Below are 7,401 nucleotides of genomic sequence, written 5' to 3'. Positions count from 1 at the left end.
CACAGAGAAAGAAAAATGATCTGTGACCATACAGGCGCAAGATCAATACCTGCCTCTAACTCACTCGAAATGTTCAACATTGAATTCTTTGTCTCTCTCACAGCCCAATCTTATCCCCAGAAACCGCTTCATCCACCTCAGTTTCCTACCTCAATGATTGCTGCCAACAATTGTCCAAGCTAAAAATTTGAATATCATCCTTGATTGCTTTCTTATCCTTATTCTGATAATCAGAGGCCAAGTTGTCTGACCTCTGTCCCCTTAATCTCTCAAAAGTCATTGTCCATCCCAACTGCCTATCCTTCAACAGGTCACCATCATCTCTGACATCAATGACCACACCAGCCTACTAACTGATCTCCTGCTAGACTTGCCTTTTATACAGAGTAATCTTTATAAAGTAGAAATCTGATTATGTCAACCTCTTGCTTAAAATCTTTCTTCTTGTGAGTACTTATAGCATTTCCTCAGAATAAAATCTAAACTCCTTTTCATATGAGACCCTTCTAATCTGGCCCCTTCTTTTTTCAGCCCCATTCACTCATTCATTCATTTACTTATGCATTTATTTATTTAATAAATGTTCATTGAGTGCTTTCTTTCTGTCAGGCACTGGGCCAAGCACTGGGGATATTCCCTACTTGGAATTAGCTAGGATCTCACCAACGAGCACCCTAAACCATTTTCTCTCTCTCTTCCCTCTTCCCCAGCCATCCCTCCTTTACCTATTCCCTTCTGTTAGCTTATTCCTACTCTTCCTCCATATCTTAGATGAATCTTCCTCCAAGGAGCCATAGCTCACTATCCAAGTCTGGACTTCTGTCCCTTCCAAGCAACCCTAGAGTGCCTTATGCCTACTTCTTTCGTGAGCTAACCACACTTTGTCAAAAATCCCTTTACTGATCTAAGTCCTCAAATACTATATAAATTTCTTGAAAGCAGAAACTCTATTTTATTCACCTACCATAACCTACCACAGTGTTCACGTGCAAATATTTATTAAATGATTTAATTAATTAACTAAAAAGCACAAGGTGCTATGGAAAGGTGCCCAATCAACAGCATCTCACCAAGACTTGGAGGTGGTAGAATGGTAGGAAGGGAAGATTGCAGAAGTTTTATCTTGTAGAAGGTAGTAACTAACCTACATTTCGAAGGACTACCTTGGAAAGTTGTTAAAAGTTGGAAGGACAAAAAATAGGTGAAAAAGTAAAGGAAAGCATGTCAGTGAGAAAAGTTAGCAGGATATGAACACAGAGGCACATTCTATGAATTTTAGGTAGCTTTATAAAACCTGCTTCAAACATTTGAGAAGAAAGATGGTACAAGGTGATGCTAACTAGGGATAATGAAGGGCCTTGCTATAGGGATAAGAGATTAAACTGAAATTCCTAAAAGATGTTAAACAAGAAACCCATGTGATCACATTTGCATTTACAAATGACACTTCAGCAGCTATGTGGTACGTGAATTAAAGACAAGTGAGCAAGGCTGGCTGCAGAAAAAGCAGTTGAGACAAGAAATGATTAGAGCCTGAACTTGGGCAGGGTGAAGAGATATAAAGAAATAGAATTGACAGGACTTGGTGACTGACTGATAGAGTAAAGGGAAATATAAAGGGTGAATCTGGAATTATGAGTTCAATTCCCCATGTTGGGTTTGAGATGTCTCTTGGCCATTAAGGCAGAAATGCCCATTTAGACTAGACAGGTCTGAACTCAGAAATGGTCTAAACTGGACACATGGGATAGGAGTGTGCATTGGAGTAAGAAGGTCAAGTGAGAAAGGGATAGGTATATGGATGTTCCTTGCACAATTCTTCCAACTTTTCTCTCACTTGAAAGTTTTCTTAATAAAATGTTGAGGAGTCTACAGCCATGCCACCCTGAACGAGCCTGATTCCGTCTGATCTCGGAAGCTAAGCAGGGTCAGGCCTGGTTAGTACCTGGATGGGAGACCACCTAGGAAGACCAGCTGTAGATGTAAAAAATAAAAAAAATAAGGGATTGTAAGCTGACAAGGTCCTTGCAATCTGTGAAGTCAACCAAGGGTTGCCTCGCCTAAAAATAAATAAATTTAATTATTTAGTTAATTAATTTTTAAAAAGTCGAGGAGAAAAGGTGAAAAGAAGATGAAGAAAACAAAGAAAAATAAAATAGAACAGAACAGAATAAAATAAAATAATAAAATAAAGAAGCTGCAACTCAAGAGGAAGATGGAAAACCAGCAAAGTGTGGTATTCTAAAAATCAAAGGAAATGTTTCAAGAAGGGGGAAACAATTAATGGTGTCAAATTCTGCAGATCAGTAAAGTGAGCTAAGAACACTAAATCATTTATTGAACTAAGTAATTTAAAACCTAGGTAAAGGCAGTTTCCGGAGTGATGAGAGAAGACAGTGGGAATAAGCAGTGAGCAGGAAGTGAAAAGTGAAGACAATGAGTGTTGACTAATCTTAAGAAAATGTGACTGAAGAGAAAGCAGTATCAGGTGACGCCTAGAAGGGACTATTTAAAGAATCTCTTTTGAGATGGGAGGTACCTGAGCCTATTTGTACTCAGTAGAAAGAATCAGAGTGGAGGTTGAAAATAAAGGTGAGAGAGGAGATAAATGGTGTTTCCAGATCCCTCAAGAAAGGGCAGGTGATGAAGAGCAGAGATTAGCTGCTGGCAGCAGGAGCCATATCTCTTGAGACAAAGAGATAAGGATGGGAACAGAGGCAGGTAAATTTGTTAAGGAGAATGCAAGAAAGAGAGTAAATTCTTGCCCATCTACCTCTAGTTTCTCTGTGAAATGTTGGCAGGGACAGTTGGGGATGGGGAGAGGACAACCCAAACAGCAAGGTGACAGATAAAACCACTGCTTAATCGAGTTTCTGTGTATACTGTGCATGTTTACCAATTTTCATGGAATTAGAGAACTGTAGGATAGAATGTAATCAGTCCTATACTAAATTATCCACAACATGATTTTATCTTTCTTTAAGGTTTTCATTGCCTGAGGGTTATTTTTATAAATATAAATTATAATTACAGTATACTCTGCTTAAAGAAGTGCCATTTGTTAGAAATAATCTCCCTATGCCTCACAATGCCCTTCTATAAACCAAAGTGCTTGGACTGCAATCAGATGGGTCTCAATTCTATGGGTAATATACATGAAGGGATTTAATGCAATGTACTTTGGTCTCAGGGCAGTGTTTTGGAAGACATTTTCTTAAGAAGTATTCAAAAAATTTCTTAATGTGGCTCCCATTTAGCATGCCATGAAATTGCCCTGGGCTAAGAATCCATTTCAGTGTATGTGATGTGACCTTCAGTAATCTTCCTCCTAAACAGCGCAGAATGTAATTGAAGTCAGATTGGGTTTAGGTCAATCCTTCTATAAATGCATTTTTTTTTATTATGGATAATGAAAAGGTAGAAAGTTGAAAAGCTCATTTTTTATGAATGAATAATAAACCAAAAAGCTTTAAATTTAAAAATGAGCAGAAGTGTTTAATGATAAGACTCTGTCTTAAGACTAATTGTAGGGGGGTTCTCATTTTTTAAGTGCCTTAAACAAGGAATACTTCCCTCTCGGCCATCAGTAACCAAAGCCATTATTTTAAAAACAAAGTTCATGAAATAAATAGATGAAAGGAGAATAGATCTTTTTGGCCCTTTTACTTCTACTACCTCACTGTATTTCCCCCTAAAAATCAACAACTTTCTACTTAGTGTTAAACACTTATAGTCATGAGCCAAATAACTTTTCAGTCAATAGTGGACCAAACAATGCAACGATGGTAGTTCCGTAAGATTATAATGGCTGAAAATTTATACTGACTAGTGACATCTTAGCTATTATAAAGTCAAAGCTGTGATAATGTAGCCACCATAAGGTCATAGCCATTACAACGTCATAGTGCAACGCATTACTCATAGCTATTAATGTAGAATAATGAAAAAAGAAAGAAATATTTTTGTACAATTGTACACCGTATTTGTGTTTTAAGCTAAGTGTTACTATAAAAAAGTCAAAAAGTAAAAAAAGTAAAAAGTTTATAAAGTAAAAAAGTTAATGTAAGCTAATTTATTATTGAAGGGAGAAAATCTTTTTATAAATTTAGTGTAGCCTAAGTATATAATGTTTATAGTCTACGGCAGTGTACAGTAACGTCCTAGGCCTTCACATTCACTCGTCATTCACTTGCTGACTCACCCAGATCAACTTCCACTCCTGCAAGCTTTATTCATAGTAAGTGTCTTATACGAGTATATCATTTTTTATCTCTTCTGTTTTTATTGTATCTTTTCTATGTTTAGATATACAAATACCATTGTGTTACAATTGCCTACAGTATTCAGTACAGTAACATGACATACAGGTTTATAGCCTAGAAGCAATAGCCTACACCCTATAGCCTAGGCGTGTAGTAGAATGTACCATCTAGGTTTGTGTAAGTACATTCTGTGATGTTTGCACAATGTTGAAATTGCCAAACCATGCATTTCTCAGAACATATCCTTGTTGTTAAATGACATATGACTGTATACTTTTCCACAAAGCTCTGCTACTGTTCTACACATATTTGTTGTGATTATTCAGGTAAATTACATTTAAAAATATTTCTTAAAGTATGAACCAATAAACATTTATTTTATCTGAAGTCAACAATATTAATAATAATGTCATAAGCAAAGTTTGCAATTTTTGCCACATGGTTACAAATAATGGTAACTGTAGGTTTAGTTTGCTGGAAAATTTCTGGTTACATTCTAGGATAATGTCTCATTGGATTTCCTGGAAACATATGCTGAAACTAAATGTTGCATGCAGGAGATTTATTGAGGAGCTCTCTTAAGGAGATATACCTATGAAGAAGAAAGGAAAATAGAATTGAGCAGAGGAAGAAGCCAGGCCACAGTGCATTTGCAACTGAGACTTCTGCTAATCTAATAGCAAGCTCTAGAACTGAGATGGCCTTTCAGAGTTGTCTTGAACTGAGGCAACTGGGCTGCGCCTTTGTATACTCACATCAGCCAATGCTATAGGCAACTCCTTAGGGGAGGGTACATCATGTGGCAAGGCCATTCTCTGTGGCTGAGAGCAAGGTCCATTGGAAACATAGCTACAAGTTGTTAGTTGATATTCTCAGCCACTGGGGTTGAATAAGCCAGCCATGAAGAGAGGATCTGAGTGGAGATCCATTGAATCTGCAAAAGCCCATCACATAGTGTACTCTACTTGTTTCTTACAAGTTTGTTCTATCTGGGAGTGGCTTCTCCAGGAGTTTGGTTGGTAAGCCTCATGTTTTCTTGGCAACTTAGCTTAGTGGGATGAAGTACATCTCCTGCTGCTGCAATTGATCTTAAAGCCATAACTGATTCTCATTATCTCCTCCACCATCCACCCTCATTAAGCACCTCTGTAGATCCAGACCGCTAGCCTAGTCGGGTAATCCAGACCCTCATCTCTGAGGAACCTGAGCCTCTAGTTACCATTGCCCTCCACTGGTAGGGGCTGCTGATGGTGTCCATTTACTCTGAATAAGATGGTATAAGAAAACCAAGCGAGGCATCAGTGAGTCACTCCAGTCTCAAACATATTCTTTCCTATCCCTACTATGGAGCAGTAGTCCTATCTCCTCCTGATGATTAGGGACAATTATTCTTACCATGATAGAGATTCCTCTTCTTGGCTGCTAGTCTCTTGGCACATGGAGCCCAAAGTGACAAGGTGAAAGCTGAAGCTTAAAATGCAATGGGACTCTGATAACGAAACCTCCAGACCCACAATGCCCAAAGCAGGAACGAGAATACAGATTTCTCAAATAAGTCACTAAAAGTGATGATATAAAAAGAGAGTCCCATTCCATTCCTTAGTCCCTAAACTCTTGTATTTTATCTGTTAGGGATAAATCAGTATCATGTAATGTTTGTTATTTAGGATTTATTCAACATACTGGGAGACAATGCCAACCTTATAGGATATCATCTCCAAGATGGAGCCTCAGATGCATCTTTAAGAGGCTATTTTACCTCTTTATCTGGCTGATGATTTCTGGAGGATACAGTCTGAGATAGGATCCATGGACCCCATGACCATAAGCCACTGCTGCATCCCTTGCTTTAAAGTGGGTCCATAGGTGGGTCTGAATGAATCCAGTTCGTGATGGGCAGCACTAGCCAAATGGCTACTTGGTGCGTCATGGTCACATGCTCTGTCTCTACCATGGCGCGATTGCTCACTAATTTTTGAATGACATATTGTTCTTTGCAGCAGAAGATATGGCCTTATGCCAGACCCCAGAGGTCTATGTTATGATTTTCCTCTTGGTACTTGCCATGAACTACAAACAATGTCTTTTCCCACCACAAATACCTCTAGTAAATCTATTTTGAACAAAGGGGATGTTCCCCCACAAAAGGGCAAAAATTGATTCTTGTATGGAAAAAAAACCCTTAGATATTACAATGGTTTGCGGTTCTCCAAAGCTCAACCTTGCCTGACAAAATTGTACCCTTAATATTTTGTTTCTTTTGTTAGATTTTCTTGGGCATGAGCAGCATTGACATTAATTTCATGGAAAATACACAAAAAGTCTAGTAGCCGAATGCTACAAAACTATGATGAATAATGGCTGTAATTTTCTCCAGATAGATTTCTCTATCTTGAAGTCAAATGGCAAGAGTGGACTGTATATACTTATTGGCTGCCATTGACTACCTTGTGAGTGTTGTCTGTTTGATCCTCAGTGCTTATGTGTGTTACTTAGACTTTGAGAACTAAGTAAAAATGGTTTATATTTTATCATTTTATTCTACAAAATTCCTACAAAAGTTTTTCAACCCATCATTAATTATGTCAAGTGCTAAAAAGAAAAGTAGCCAACAACATCTTACTGAATTTCAGCCTATGATTTTATTGAAAGCTGTTCAACTCAAGACAGTCTATGTGTCATATATTGTGATAGTTCTTTTTGAACTATGAAAACATTCTGGCTGTGAAAGCATTAAGACTTTTGGATCACTTGAAAAAGGAAACATGCTGATAAAGGAGGTGTAAGTGCAGAATACTTCAAAACTTTAAAACAGAATTTTGAGTTGTGCAACACTGCTACTTTTTTAGTTAAGAAGAGCACACAAACAAATAGTAATGGAATGGTTAGGTCTTATAAAATTGCAGTAATCATTGCAAAACCTGGTAGTGCTATATAGTTGCTGAGACTATGGATGAATGTAGAGACTGCAATTTCAATAGTGGTACAGCAAGATCCAGTATTTTAAAAGAATTTTCACTGAGCAATGATTCATTTCAAGATGTATCTATGAGTTGTCAGTTAATATTGAAAAACAGTCAAATGGTTTGTTAAAACTAAAGAAAATTTCTATTCAGATTGATGAAACACAGTCCCTGAC

At 37.5% G+C, this 7,401-nt stretch overlaps 1 pseudogene; it reads left to right on the top strand.

Moving 5' to 3' along the window:
- The first annotated feature begins 1,867 nt into the window (after positions 1 to 1,867).
- On the top strand, positions 1,868 to 1,983 carry LOC111735888 (annotated as a pseudogene).
- The last annotated feature ends 5,418 nt before the right edge of the window (positions 1,984 to 7,401 follow it).

Source organism: Pteropus vampyrus, unplaced genomic scaffold, assembly GCF_000151845.1.
Source record: "Pteropus vampyrus isolate Shadow unplaced genomic scaffold, Pvam_2.0 Scaffold15, whole genome shotgun sequence".
Classification (NCBI taxonomy): domain Eukaryota; kingdom Metazoa; phylum Chordata; class Mammalia; order Chiroptera; family Pteropodidae; genus Pteropus; species Pteropus vampyrus.
Note: the sequence above shows the minus strand (reverse complement) of the source record. Positions and strands in the feature narration are given on the sequence as shown.